The 16,074-nt window shown below is 44.4% G+C and overlaps 1 pseudogene; it reads left to right on the plus strand.

Annotated features, from left to right (window-relative positions):
• Positions 1-206: 206 nt before the first annotated feature.
• LOC138821934 (transcriptional regulator protein Pur-beta-like) lies at positions 207-1,327 on the plus strand (annotated as a pseudogene).
• The last annotated feature ends 14,747 nt before the right edge of the window (positions 1,328-16,074 follow it).

Here is a 16,074-nt window from a genome sequence, read left to right on the forward strand (position 1 = left end):
GCAGCAAGTATGGCAGCCTTTCGGTCATCACGGTCAGCAAAGGCAGCCTGGAAGGTGGTCACCCAATGGTGGTGGTGCCCTATGATGACAGGCCACAGTCTCCTTGTCACCATTGGCGAGCACCTGGAAGCCCACTTGAGTACAGTACCCCAGCTCAGTAACAGCCACTGGCCCAGCACACAAGAATTTTCCTTGGGGGATGGGGGATGGCGGCGGCGGCCGGCGATGAGCAGCGGGAGCGCGTGAGGAGCCGGCAGGCAAGGCTGGGGGCCCGGGAGCGCGAGCCGCAGGGCGGAGGGCGGGGGCGCGAGCACAGTGGGCAGCGGCAAGGCAGTAGCCAAGAAGATAGTGGACAGCAACAGCGGCAGCTAGCACGGCGGCGGTGGTGGCAGCGGCGGTGGTGGCGGCAGCGGTGGCGGTGGCGGCAGCGGTGGCGGGAAGGGAGGCTTCCAGGCCGCACCCCGCGGTGGCGGCCAGCAGGAGAAGCAGGAGCTGGCCTCGAAGCGGCTGGACATCCAGAACAAGCGCTTCTACCTGGATGTGAAGCAGAATGCCAAGGGCGGTTTCCTGAAGATCGCAGAGGTGGGCACGGGCGGCTCCAAGAGCCGCCTCACGCTCTCGATTGTGGTGGCGGCCAATTTCCGTGACTCGCTGGGCGACTTCATCGATCACTACGCGCAGCTGGGCCCCAGCAGCCCCGAGCAGCTGGCAGCGGGCGCTGAGGAGGGCGGCAGGCCGGCGCACCTCAAGAGCGAGTTCCTGGTGCGTGAGAACTGCAAGTACTACCTGGATCTCAAGGAGAACCAGCACAGCCCCTTCCTGCACATCCGCCAGACCATCAACCGCGGCAGCGGCTTTGGCGCAGGCCCAGGGCCTGGCGGCCTCCAGAGCGGCCAGACCATCGTGCTGCCTGCGCAAGGTCTCATCGAATTCCGACACGCTCGCCAAGCTCCTCGATGACTACGGAGGCGAAGACCACGAGCTGGCCGGAGGCCCAAGAGGCGGTGCCGGTGGCGGGGGGGGGGGGGGGGGGCTGTACGGGGAACTCCTGGAGAGCACCTCTATTACGGTGGACTCCAAACGTTTCTTCTTCGATGTGGGCTGCAACAAGTACGGAGTTTTTCTACTGTGTGAGTGAGGTGAAGCCGTCCTACCGCAATGCCATCACCGTGCCCTTCAAGGCCTGGGGCAAGTTTGGTGGCGCCTTCTGCCGGTATGTGGATGAGATGAAAGAAATCCAGGAGTGGCAGAGGGATAAGCTTTACAAGCGTCATGCTGGGGGGGGGGTGGTGAGGAGTCCTAAGGCGAGGAGGTGGATGAGGATTGAAATGGCAGCTTTCCCCCCTGGCCTCCCCCACCCTGTTACCCGGGCCCCCCACTCCCCATCCCCCTGGCTAGTTCCCATTCTTGCTCATTCCCCTGTGAGCTAGTGGAGAGGGAGCCCGGGAGGCCACCAAGGGAGAAAAAAAAACCAACAAAATTAAAAAAATTAATATAGTTAAGAGAAATAACCATAAGACAACAGTCTTGAACAGTGAGTAAAGCAGTAAAGTTCCAGAAATTGACAGCAACCTGCAGAGGACAACAGCATCTCCTCACCTGCAAGTGTCTCAGCTTCTATTTCCCACCCGAGGTTCCTAAGCTCATCTAGATAATCCTGAAGGGGATAGATTTCGAGTCTGGGCCCCTAAACACATCTGACTTACCCAGATCCATCTGTGTATAACAGTTGAATTTGTGTTGTACCTGGGTAAATCTAAAGTATCTCTCCTGGCCGAGCCGCCGTTGCAGTGTCTATCCTTCACCTTTATTCTAATCAGCCTTTTGGATCGAGATCTTCACGGAAATTCTTGAGACAGAGAGACCTTTGCAGTTACCCAGTCCTGAGAGTCCAGGTTTATGAAAAGGAATGCAACTTTACACAATCATGGACAAGGCAAAAAAGAATTCAAGAAGCCATCAGTGAATCAAAACAAATTGGATTTTTTTAAATGATTTTGCATGGAACCTGGCCCCATGTCTTTTCTTTGCAGAATTGTTTTCCGGGATGCAAAAATTCAAAAGCCAATGCTTGAACTAGAGAATTCATTACTAAAATAGTTTAAAAGTTGGGCAAAAGGATTTTTTTTTCAAAAAATAAAAGCAGTTTTACATTGGGGGTTGCTGAGGTAGGCACAATACGTCAGGCATAAAGCACAAGGCAAACTCGTTGAGTGGATGGGTTGCTGCTCACTAAAGTTCTTCCCTTGATCTCTAAAGGTGGAGGTCATTACCAAGAAGTGGCATTGGTGTGAATGAGAGCCAGATCCCTTGGCTCTAGCATATGAGCAAGTGAATTATGGCTAATTTGGCTGTTACAGCCACTGATTGGCTGCATTTTTAACTGTAAAACTTGATGATTTTCTGCAAAAGGGACAGTATGGCTACAAGCCTGAGCTTTAATGGAATATGCATCCTCACAGAGAAGTTGGAAATAACTAAAACTGAAGTCTTAATTCACCTTCAGTTTAATCTGTGGATTTGTTCAAATAGTAAAGATCCTCAGGTTCAGAATTCCAGCATCATTTATTCTTTAAAACAAATTTTTAAGAAATTGATCCATCTTATTAGTACCTCACAATCAAAGTTGGCAAATGATGAATGAATGATTAAAGCAGTGCACCCGGTGGAAGCTGAAATCCATCTGTGAATGGAATTGATGTGAACGTGAATATGCTGACTATATCCTGGAAGCATTTTTACACCATCTTGAAATTGCAACATACTGGCATTGGCCAGTTTATCCAGCTGTCTTTCAAGAATAAAAGTTGGGGTTTTCATGGATCACCTCTTCTATATTTTAAGTGGATTTTCAGTAGAAATGATTTTTATTAATCAAGTTAATCTCACCCCATCAAAAGGTATTTCTAGAAATGTCACAGGCCTAGGAAACTTTGAATTGAATGGGAGCTAAGGTTCTTTCCAAAGTTTTCAGGTATTCTTTGTGTGACACCTTCTCAACCAGGAGGCAAGTAACCCCATCTCCACAATCTTAGTATTTTTTAACTGCATGCCTGCCCTTTATTTGAGCTGCCTTTTTAATTTATTGCATATCTTTTTATTATCTTATTTTGGTATTCAATCTATACAATCGTTTTCTATTTATTGGGAAATAAGTAATATACAAAACGGTCATTTTCATGTATTTGTGGCTGAGAGGGAGGGAGATACTTATGTATATAAAATTAGGCCTTTTTAAAAAAAACTAGACTATGACTCAGAATAATGTTGATCTTAGGTTCAAAGAAATAGAAGAGTCACAAACATTGGTGCCCTTTTCAGACTATTTCTCTACTCACATCATTCACAGTAGAATTTTTAAACATTTTTATAGCTTTTCTTTTCAAATTTTCTCCTTTGCCAAGAATGTTTACTAAATTGTATGGGAGCAATAGTATTTTTGATGTTTTAATGACATCCGTATACTTGTACTGTATTTTGTACCACAAGGCAGCTGCTTTCAATAATGTCTTGCTGTATTTACCTATGTGTTTTGAGTGTTTTGTTTCTTTGCTGCGGAGAACAAATTCCTAGTTTTAGTAAAGGAGATGAGAAGCTAGCATTAGGCTTGCAGAAACTGTTTAAGTTTCAACTCTGAGGCAGCAATGGAAATTAAGGTTGCAGCTATTAGTTGATCGCTATAACTTTTGCATTTTCAAATCATGTACAATTCCTGTATAGACCAACTTATTTTCTTGCTTCAGTGGTGATTCTGTTGCTCAGCTGCAGTGAGCCAGTTCAATTTTGCAAAGGTGCAGTACCTCTCCTTTTCAAGGGAGTGGTTTATTAATCTTTTTTCTTTTCTTTTTATTTGGCTGAATTGCAGTAACTAGCCTTGCCTTTCTATTCTGTAGAAATGACAGGGTCTTCACAATCCTTTACCAGTGGCTACTAAGCTATAATTAGCTGAATAGAAAGAATGTAGAAGTGGTCTGAGGCGTATAGAGTATATGCCAAGAACACTACCATATATGGCATCAGCTTTGGTTACCAGAGAAATTTTCTTAGTCATAAGACCATATAACAGTTATATATCATATGTAAGTCTTTAGATATCAATTTGAGAATCCTCCAAAAAAAGGAGCAAAGAATGCATAAGCTATGTGTTGGCAAAAGTAATTTATATTAAAATTTTGACCTGCCTGTGTAAGATTAAGTGGTGAATGTCCTAGTGGTGGGTTTTTTAGTCTTAAACCAATCTCTGAGGTTTATTTTTCCTGCAGGGGTGTTTCCTCGCCTCTCTTCCACTGTAGGAAGATTGCAGAAGGATGTGGATTAATTGTAGCATTTCACTGATCCTCATTCCTGTGACTAGGGACAATAGAAATCTGCAGAGCATGGAGATTCATTCATTAATACTAGCTTATTAAAGGAAATAGTCTTTGTTCCAGTTAGATAATGGCATTATACAAACTCTGGGAAGCAACTAACTTTTTTGTTTTGTTTTTAGCTGCTTACTACAAACGCTTTAGAAGTTGTTTTTAAAATTTGGCAAACATCCCAGCTAATGAAAATAGTTACATTCCTTAGAAATAGGGAACTAAAACTCCTTTTCAAAAAATTGAGTTTTATTTCAAACTAGCTACAGAGATAAGCCTGTTTTTTCAAACAGTCAAAAGAGTCGGTCTCTGTGAAGAGATGTAACTCTAGGTTTCTATTGTCCCTTCTCATCATTTCAGCAAGTGAAATGGCAAATCTGGTGAGCAGATCTTTCAGTGCATATGTTGCACCAAACAAAATGTCAGTCTGTATAGCACCAAAAATCAATCTGAAAAGTAAACCCAAAACCCCCAAATACCCTATGGAACTGTTTGAGGCATATAGGTGGTACAACTGGCTGTAGCTGTGGTACACACATGGCTACTTGTAATGTCACTTTCCATAATTATGTACTGCAGAATGATTGAGAGACTTTTGGTGCAGGCAGCCATTAACCTCCTGCTTCCTTTGTTACCTCTGGGTCACGTTGCAGTAAATTGCAGGTCTTTTAAGAGTTTCAAGCTTCGGTTTTCTCAAAACAAAACAATTATCTTGTCTTATCTGAAAATGCACGGTTGTGGGCAAAAGAGGCTGGTTACAATAATGCCCTCATATTGAGTGGTCTGTAAATGGCTGCACACTTCAGGCACTGTTGTTGATGAAGATGCTTAAATATGACCTTGACTGGCTTTACAGGGGTGTAGAATGTAATCTACACAAGGTGACTGTGCATCTACCTTGCTCTTGAGGTGGATAAAATTAAGAAGCTGGAGTGTGTAAACCATGCACATAAGTATTCTTCACTGTAAATTTTGTTTTCATTTTTAACCCAATTATGTAATTTTTCCAATGCACAACTGATCTCTCAGTAGATATTCATTTGAAAATCGTGTGGCCTTGATCAGTGAGAAGGGAAAGGAAAGAAGTGACTTTTTGCTTATATGAAAATGACTTGTTTCCTGAGAGTTGTTCTATAACACTCTAGGTATGTTTTTGATTGTATCCTTTTTGATTGGGGAAAGTTAATGTTTTGATCCTGCAGCTAATTCAATTGAGTTTTCTAAGTATCAGAATTTCTCTGATGAATAACATAGTTGACAGCTTTGATGTCCAATCTCAGGTTTTTTTAAAATATAGTGGAGTGAAATCCCCACTATTATGAATTCTTTAAATCAATATTAATTTAGGACACTTTAAAAGTCTTGTGCATAAGTAAGGCCTGTTCAGAGAGCAGACTATTTTGCTCCTTATCCACAATTGTGAAAAAGTGTCAAGTGATTTTTGCATTGTATATTTCCATTTTATCCCTGACATATTTCTCAGAGATAAAGCACTTTTTGATCATGAAATGCATAGGATCTTTGTGTGATGTGGATCATGGTTTCTCAGGCTCCCCTAGATATTCTGTTTATGAATATTTTTCTAACTTTATGTCAGGAAAGTAGACATCTTTGCTAACGTTAGAAAGTTTGTATTGTTGATTTAGAATGCATTTTGATAGTTTCCAATGGATGGGAGAGTAAAAAATGCTGCATTAACAATTTAATAAGTTACTTTCCCTTAAGCCTTAAGGTAACTTTTTCTTTTCTGTCAACAACAGCACTGAAGTTACAGTAAATGAATGAGATTATCAGTTTTCAGGGTTGTTTTTAGAGTACTGTAAATCAATTAGCTGTCTTCTGAAAGAGTTACAATTCCCATTCAGTATACTGGATAATGGGTGTAAGGGTGGGGGTAGGGCAGGGTGGGGGGAGATAGTTTGTAGAAAAGAAAAAAGAAAAAAAGAACCATGTTTACCTTAAAATACAGACAAGAAAAAAGTCCATATGTCCCATTTGAAATTCCAAACTCAAGGTGGAAATGACAAATTACAGCCTCATTTCTTCTGCTTTTAATTTAGAAAAAAAGTATTCATTTTTAATATTAGCTTTAGAAGTTTCTTGAGATAACTGGACTCTTGAGTATCAATTTCCATTGCCATATCTGACTTGACTGTGTAAGTCATCCTCAGACCTTATTCTTAAAACCTAGTTTCATTACTGGAACATGTGCAATCCACTTTTCAGTACTGAAAGTTAAATTCAGCAAATGGAAAAATAAAACTGCATCAGCATTGTAAAGATTTCTTGTCCTGGGGATTCCCAAATGCAATGTGTCCCCCTGAATCAAGCAAGGCCTTTGTGAATGCATTTTGTATTTCCTAATGCAGTATGGAATATACTGTCCACGTCTGTTCACAGTCTTACTCTCGTTTGAGAATCTAACTCATACTTTCTTGGAATTAGACATTCCAATTGGGACAGATAGAACCATGTTAAAGCGAGCAGATGCCATATTGTTAGCTTTACCACAGGAAACTAGTAAAAGGAAGAGCACAACTGTATTAGAAGCTAAACTAGCATGATAGTGAAATTTTTTAACTCAACTTTTCTAATTGATTTTTGCATCCGGGAGCAATTTTTATTTTCCCCATGCTATATCTTCTATCCACTGACAGATAAGAGAGGGCACTGTAGGGAGCCAGGGTAAACGCCATTACAAGATGGCGCCCACTCCCTTGCAGCTTTGAGGTAACCACTCCATTTCAGGCAGTGCTTGGCGGGACGGTGGGTCCTGGGCTTTGTGCATGCGCAAGCCACGTAGAGTCCCCAGCCAATCCCGTGGCACCTGGTGACGGTGAAAGGCAGATGACCAATGAAAGAAAGACCCGTGTTCCTATTCCCTATATAAGCGGCCATGTTTTGGGTGCACGCTCTCTCGCGCTCAAGCTCTCCCATCAACTAAAAGGCTCTCCAATAAAGCGTGATCTGAGAAGACTCCTGGTGTGGTGGTCATTTTTTCTCGCTGGCCGAGAAGGCGTTCGCCGCAAGTGGTGCCGAAACCCGGGACCCGCGCGAGAGGCCGAGCAGGAGCCAGAACTCAAGACCCGGAGAGGGGACGTCGGTAAGTATCCCCCGGTATGCTGTTCACTGTAGATTTAGATATTTATTGGTTGCTTGCATTTCTTCTTCCTTTGTGGCTTGTCTTTTAGATGGTGCGCACTTGCCTCGAGGAGGGAGGGTTTGATTTAATCCAGGAAGGATGCAAAGTACTAACATGGCATCAGGATAGTCTATCAGAGTCAGCATCCAGTAATGGGGAGGAAAATAGGCCTAAAAGAAAAAGGGAAAAAAGACAAAAGGATCCTAAAGAATTAAAGCAGGAGGGACTGCAGCCCTCACAAAAGGAGAAGGGTCTTAGGGAGGAGGGGGTCTCAAGGAGACCCCTATGCCCTTCTTTAAAAGCAAACCGGTTCTCAGCCCTACATGTGGAAGGGCGGGACCAAGAATGCAGTGATCTTGTGAGTGACTCAGAGGAAGAAATGTTAGAGGAGGAGGGAGAGCAGCTCAATCCAGCTGATAGTGAAGACTTAGAAGAGGCTGCGGCTGAGTATGAGGCAGACAGATATGGGGGGTGGCGCCCTCTAGGGGTGGGAGTACCGCAGCAGCCAGGAAGAGGAAACGGAGCTGGCCCTCACCCGTCGGCCCCCCCCGCCCTGCCCGCCGGCGGGGCGGAGTCACTTTATAAAAGGAAGCACCTGGTCGCGGCTGGCGGCCACTTTTCCAGTTTTTGAAAATCCAATTACTAATGAAAGAAATTTTGAGCCAGTTTCCTACTTCCAGCTTAAGGATTTAGTTGAGGCAGTCCGGACTTATGGAGTGACGGCTAATTATACCACTGCCCTGCTCCGAAGACTGACCGTCAATGCTATGACGCCCACGGACTGGTTTGAGGTAGCCCGTACCTGTCTCAATCATGGGCAGTTCCTCGATTTCCGGTCTATTGTTCAAGACAAGGCTCAAGCCCAATACAGACAAAATGTCCGTGACGGGCACCCGGACTGGACCATAGATATGCTTCTCGGGCAGGGACCCTACACGGTAGATCAGACAGGATATCCCTTTGAAGTATACCGCCAGGTAAACGAGATCTTTTACAAGTCCTGGTGGGCCCTCCCAAACAAGGGAGAGATGGCTGGCAATCTAACAAAAATCATGCAGGCCCCTAATGAGCCATTTTCTGATTTTGTTGCCCGTATGCTAGAGACAGCCGAGCGGGTGTTAGGAAATCTGGAAACAGCCATGCCATTTGTACAGCAAATCATTTTTTAACAAAGCACCAAGGAATGTCAGAGGGCAATTACCCCAGTAAGAACTCAAAGCCTAGAAGCTTGGTTAAAAGCCTGCAGAGAAGTAGGTGGCCCCCTGACCAATGCGGGGCTGGCGGCTGCTGTCTTGTCGGCTGCCGGGGCCGCAAAAGATAGTAAAGGAAAAGGGTGTTTCCGGTGTGGTCAGTTGGGACATTTTAGACAACAGTGCCCACAAAATGGTGGTCCTGCGCAAAACATACCCAGGCCGCCAAGGACTCCAGGAGTGTGTCTTCATTGTAAAAAGGGAAAACATTGGGTCAACGAGTGCAGGTCAGTTAGAGACATCAATGGACATTTTATCCCCCAAATTACTCCAAACGCTGATTCGGAACCAGAGCCAAAAAACGGGAAGGAGGGCCCTCGTCCCCAGGGCCCGAAAATTTACGGGGCATTTCAGACTCTGGCTCCCGGACAGCACCCGCAACAACCCCCCAGCCAAAGAGAGCAACCTCAGGCTCCGCAGGGTTGGACCTCTGTGCCACCTCCGGACAGGTATTAACACAGCAGATGGGTGTCCAGATTGTGGAGACAGACATGACAGGACCCCTAGATGGAGGCACTGTAGGAATAGTTTTAGGATGCTCCTCCTCCACAATGAGAGGATTAATAATTTTCCCGGGAGTGATTGACCCTGACTATACGGGAACTATCAAGGTCCTCTGCCATGTCCCCCATGGAGTGGTGTCCATTTCTCCCGGGGATAGAATCGCACAGCTCCTGCTTTTGCCTTCTCTTCATGGCAACTTCCCTGCTAAGGAGATAGAGAGAGGAGATAAAGGGCTAGGCTCCACTGGAGTCGACCTTACATGCCTGTCCATAACTTTAGACCAAAGGCCCATGCTAACTCTCCAAGTGGAAGGGAGAAGATTTGAGGGACTGGTGGATACAGGGGCGGATCAAAGCATCATCCAAAGAGGGGAGTGGCCAAAGCAATGGCCAACTCAGAAATCCTCCCAGACCTTACAAGGGCTGGGCTATGCCGATGCCCCACAGTTAAGTGCAAAAGAATTGACTTGGAGAACAGACGAAGGCCAAGTTGGAAAAATGGAGCCATTTGTGGTAGACGTCCCTGTCAATCTTTGGGGAAGAGATGTGCAGCAACAGCTAAAGCTAACTTTAACCAATGATTATTCTGAGGCCAGTCAGAATATGATGAAACAGCAAGGATTTGTGCTAGCCTTGGGGCTTGGTCGGCGTCTCCAGGGACGCAAGGAGCCGATAGAGCCACTTCCTAAACAGGACAGGAAGGGTTTGGGTTTTTCTTAGGGGCCTCTGAAAACAAAGCTTCCACTGAAGGTGCGGTACCCATACCTTGGTTAACACAAAAGGCGGTGTGGGTTCCTCAGTGGCCCCTCTCTTGAGAAAAATTGGAAGCGGCTCAAACTCTTGTCCAGGAACAGCTGCAGCTGGGGCATGTTGAGCTTTCAGTGTCATCTTGGAATACCCCAATTTTTGTGATTAGAAAGGCCTCCGGAAAATGGAGATTATTACATGACTTTAGAGCAGTAAATGCCCAGATGCAAATTATGGGACCCATCCAAAGGGGACTTCCATGGCTCTCTGCGTTACCTCGAGAGTGGCCTATTTTAGCTTTAGATATTAAGGATTGCTTTTTTTCCATACCTCTTTATGAAAAGGATAGGGAGCACTTTGCCTTTACTTTGCCCTCTGTTAATCATGAAACCCCGGATGCTCGCTATCAGTGGAAAGTTCTCCCCCAAGGGATGGCTAATAGCCCAACAATTTGTCAATTGTTCATAGGGGCTGCATTAACCCCTGTCAGGAAAAAATTTCCAAAAGTACGGATTGTCCATTATATGGATGATATCTTGTTGGCTGCTCCCTCGGTAGAGACTCTTCATAAAGTGGGCAGGTAACGGAGACCTTAGATGATAAAGGACTGATTATTGCCCCTGAAAAGGTTCAACAGACTAGTGTTGTTCAATTTCTGGGAACCATAGTTTCTCCTACTGAGATTAAACCACAAAAACTTTCCATTCGAACTGGTCATCTCAAAACACTTAATGATTTTCAGCAATTGGCAGGAGATATTAATTGGATAAGGGGGTTTCTTAATCTCCCTCGGTCAGAGTTGTTACCTTTATTTGCCATTTTGGAGGGCGACCCTGAAGTCACCTCCTCTAGATCCCTGACACCTTTAGCACTAAATTCCCTACAAAAGGTTGAGGCAGCTTTGTCTAGGGCTCAACTTTCACGGGTTGAGTTAAAATTACCTATCGATTTATGTATATTAAAAACAAAAAATTATCCCACGGGGGTTCTTTGGCAACATGGCCCCTTATGGTGGCTCCACGGCAATTCTGTGGGAGCAAAAACTGTTCAATATTTTCCTGAATTAGTGGCTAAGCAGGCAATTTTGGGTATAAAGTATTGTTTGATGCACTTTGCAAAAATTCCAGATAAATTAATTATTCCATACACCCGTGAGCAAGTTGAAATTTTAGCAGCCACAGTGGATATGTGGGCAATTCTTGATTGCTCATTTCCAAATGTAATTGATAACCATTATCCTAAGCATCCTCTGCTTGCCATAGTTAACAAAAATTTAGTGTATTTTCCTGTTGTCACTTCAAAGGAGCCCTTGGTTGATGCTCTGACCATCTTTACGGATGGATCAAAATCTGGACAAGGTGCCCTTTTTGTTCAAGGACACAAACAGCCGGTAGTCTTTAATTTTCGGCCGAATGTCCCACAGGCTGTTGAATGTTTAATTGTGCTTGAAGTTTTTAAAAGATTTGATCAACCTTTTAATTTATTTTCTGATTCATTATATGTTGTAAATGCCGTTGCTTCTCTTGAAGTTGCTGCTTCAATTAAGCAGGCCAGTACAATTTCTAATGTTTTGTTACAGATTCAGTCCCTTATCTTAAACAGAAAACACTCTTTTTATATTGGACATATTCGCGCTCACTCTATGTTGCCGGGCCTGATGGCAAGGTGTAATGATTTGGTGGACCAGGCAACTCGGCTGTGGCTCTGGTCGCTGCTGATCCTGTAGAATTGGCAAAAGACTTTCATAAATTGTATCATGTACCTGCTAATACCCTTAGGAAAAGATATAATTTGTCCAGGCATGTGGCAAGAGATATTGTTAAAGCCTGTAAATCCTGTGTTACCTTTCTTCATCCTCCCCATGTGGGGGTAAACCCCAGGGGGTTGAGACCAAACGCCCTATGGCAAATGCATGTTACTCATTTGACAGAATTTGGTAAGTTAAAATATTTACATGTGTCTGTGGACACCTTTTCTGGTGTCATTCATGCCACACCTTTGGCAGGTGAAAAGGTGTATCACGTCAAAATACACTGCTTAGAAGCTTGGGCAGCTTGGGGAAAGCCCCTTAGACTTAAGACGGATAATGACCCTGCATAGCCTTAGTACCCCGAGGGATTAGGGGATCCCATTGCACCGGGACAGGTATGCAATTTGCAATTTGGGACAGGGTGCGAGGCAAGTGCACTGCACTTGAGGGTACCATCTCCTCAAGAAGAGCATGCTGGGTTGCAAGTGGGTTGATGCCCAAGATCCCACCTCTGCAAAAAAGGCATCGGATGGGCCTGGTCATCACTGGGGAAGGCGCCCATCAGGCAAAGGCCAGTGCAAGGTCCTAATGTTTTAGACAGAGGCCCAACCTCTACTCTTACCTGTTGCCAAAAAACAAAAAGGGGGAACTGTAGGGAGCCAGGGTAAACGCCATTACAAGATGGCGCCCACTCCCTTGCAGCTTCGAGGTAACCACTCCATTTCAGGCAGTGCTTGGCGGGACGGTGAGTCCTGGGCTTTGCGCATGCGCGAGCCACGTAGAGTCCCCAGCCAATCCCGTGGCACCTGGTGACGGTGAAAGGCAGACGACCAATGATAGAAAGACCCGTGTTCCTATTCCCTATATAAGCAGCCATGTTTTGGGTGCACGCTCTCTTGCGTTCAAGCTCTCCCATCAACTAAAAGGCTCTCCAATAAAGCCTGATCTGAGAAGACTCCTGGTGTGGTGGTCGTTTTTTCTCGCTGGCCGAGAAGGCGTTCGCCGCAGGCACACAGTGAAATGAAGGTCCAGAGTTGTGAAGAGAAAGTGATAGATACATTAAGTAGCCACTAGCATTTTGCAGAAGGCATGAGTTTGTTCTTTTTCCTACCTTCAGCATCTCTTCAATGGCTAACTTTTTCAAGACTCACTGAGACCATCTCTTAAAGGCAAAATGTTTTGTCCTGTGTTGCTGGATCAGGATGGTCAGAAAAATCTGTGCTTGGAAATAGAAAGGCAAGTGGATTGTTTCTTCCCTTTTAACATTTCTTCTTGGGAGAAAAAAGTACAAGAGACTCAAAGAAAATGAAAAAAACAGGATTTTATCACTAAACACATTTGGAGGTTTTGTTTTAAATTGATAATAAGCATAAATCCTTTTCTTCTACCATGTCACTCTTCTGTGTAAAAAAGCTCTCTGGAGCTGGGCATGGTGGAATATGCCTGCAATCCCAGGTATTTGTGAAACAGAGATAGGAGATCGTGGCCCAAGGCCAGCCCTGGGCTATAAACAAAAGACCCTATCTGAAAAATAAAGCAAAAAATAATACCAATAATAGGACTGGGCGTGTGGCTTAAGTGGTAGAGCATTTGCCAAGCAAACACAAGGCCTTGAGTTCAAAACCCAAAGTTCTACCTAGGGGAAAAAAACTTGGATTCTTAAAACGCTATAGATTGGACAAAAAGTCTAGAAACTGACTTTCAGTAAGTGTAGACACATTTTTTACAGTCTATTGTTTTGCACATTCCAATAGGAGGCAAGTAGTATTTGAGTTATTTTTCAGTGGCATCAGTATCAAGACTACATCAGTGTATCTGAACTTTTTTCTGAAGTCCTACAACATCTATATTATTAAGCATTTTGTTTTCCTTTTGGACTTTCATACAGATGTCTTTCTAAAATCATTTGTTAAGATCACCTGTTCTGATACAGTGCTACATAGCATGTTTTTGTTCTGTGGGAATCTTCAGAGACAGTTCCATCTATTGGTAGCTTTGTTAGACTTGGCTCTTCACTCCAAAGCGGGGGACTCATGTCCTTCCAGTAGAGAATCTACAAAGTTATTTCAATTAAAACCAAAACTTGATAGCAGGAGACAGCTTCCTGATCTAAACGTACAATTAGAGTTTAGGTTGGCCATTACTTTAAAAGGTTGTTTTATGTTCTTTTTTTTTTTTGGAGAGGGTTGTCTTTGATCTCTGTAAATACCAACAAGCTTATACATTGTAAGCCAAGTGCGTATGCCTATGTATGAATTTGTAGAGCTGATTTCTGTTTCAAGTGAAGCTGCACCTTTCATTTTATAATGTTCCATCCACCCAGAATCCTATAAATGTTGTAAATAGAACAAGGAAATTGCAGTAGTAGGATCAATTTGAGAATATCTGCTGAGAGACCAAAAAGTTCATTTTTTAAGTACCTTGGTTAATTAAAAAGTAAAAAGATTATTTCTCCTGCTTATTTTTGAAAAGAAGAATGCACTTTAACATAGAGCTGCATGGGCAATTCAAACAAATCCGTGAAGTGCAGTACCCATCCAGAAATCACACTTCCTGAAAACCGTTCAAAAAGCAGAGTCCAGACGGGCTGTTGATCTCACTGCCTGTAGGTTGAAGCTCAGATTCTGAACAATTTTGATACATGCAGGGCTGCTTCAAAAGAGCAATGTGAATACAGCCAGAAGATTCGGACAGGCCTGTAAAACAGCAGGTCCCGTATTTACCACTAACTAGCAAAACTGACAGACAACTCATAGAAAAAGTTAAGAAGCCTTCCTGCTGGTGTACACTCCTTACAATAGCAGACTTTTGCAAATGGAATTTTACAGTCTATATTTAAAGAATTGTATGTTTGTAACAAATAAAGTATGCGGAAAAGTGAAAAAAAAAGAATTCTCCTTGGGGCAACAGCTCCCTGTTAGGACTACCTTAGCCTGTCATGAGGAATTTCTGGTCAATAGGGACTGTCACCCAACTCTACTGCTAGCCCCTATATCCCATGCCCATCGAGGGCCCAACTACCCACCCTGCCTGCGTGAGCAGGTGACCTGGTTGCTACCTGCCAGAGGAGCCAAAGCCAAAGGAAGTAAGAAGGTCATGGCCACACAAAGGCCACCCATGCGTGTGAGCACATGGGTTGCAGCCAAACCTATCCAAGGAGCTCTCATCTCAAGGTGCATTTCTGAACCCATACAGGTGAGACACCTTACCTTACCACTGTGACTGGGATGGCTTTGGGTAGAAGTTTGCCCACTCTGATGAACTGACCAGGCAACACTAGTCGTGCTGCCATTCCTGTGCCACAAGTTCAACAGCCTTGTCCAGGTTGGTCTCCTGGCTTGACCCATAGAGAGAGTCTTATCCAGATAGGTCCCCTGGCCTGAAACATAGAGACTGCTTTGTCCAGGTGAGTCTCCTGGCTTGACTCACAGAGACGGCCTTGTCCAGGTGGGCTCACCTGGACTGACACATAGACGGCCTTGTCCAGGTGGGTCTCATCGCTTGGTGCATACAGATTGCCTTGTCTAGATGAGTCTCCTGTCCTGATGCATAGAGACAGCCTTGTCCAGGTGGGTCCCCTGGCCCGATGCACAGAGACACTGTTAAATCCCTGACTGTGGATACAGAGTCACATACTGCCAGTAGAAAATCCTTCATACTGTCTTCCCATGTGAGAGAGCTCATGTTGGCAAAGCACTACAACCATGGGAAAGTTTCCAATATCTCTTGGGAATGGATAATCAAGAGAAAGGAGGAATCCAAAGGCAAAATTAAAAAAACAAAATTGAACAGATGGGTCTGAGCTTGTATCAGCTATCATTCCAATTCTAAATCAACTTGAGTATTCCTGGATTTACAAGACACCACCATGGGATTACTGGAAGCTGTGGATAATAGGGTGCAAATTAGATCCATCAGTTGGGGTGGGGTGAGGGAGAGGGAAGACCAGAATTCCCTTGAATTTGTAATGATCTCAGAGGAGGGAAAATCCATGGCCAAAGGTGACAAAGGAGTTTTACTAGCTGGTCTATAACTGCCTTGTCCTGGGCTACCTCAGAACTAAGAGCAGCTGCAGCCTCCAGGTGGCAGGTTTCTCTCTTTTTCCAGCAGGCCTCTCTATACCACAGGGCTCTCCTCTCCACAGGCCTGGCCTCTGCTCTGCTCCAGGAGGCCTGCCTCTTGTGGCATTGTGGTGGTGTTAGTCTCACTCTACACCCCTCCCCCACTCTGCTTCTCACAGATTGTCTCAGATGCAATATAAATATAAAGAACACCTTGTATTCCCTTTGCCTTCTAAAAGCTATTATTTAGTTAGAAGAAGAGG

Source organism: Dipodomys merriami, unplaced genomic scaffold (genome assembly GCF_024711535.1).
Source record: "Dipodomys merriami isolate MVZ:Mamm:240054 unplaced genomic scaffold, mDipMer1.0.p SCAF_967, whole genome shotgun sequence".
Lineage (NCBI taxonomy): Eukaryota > Metazoa > Chordata > Mammalia > Rodentia > Heteromyidae > Dipodomys > Dipodomys merriami.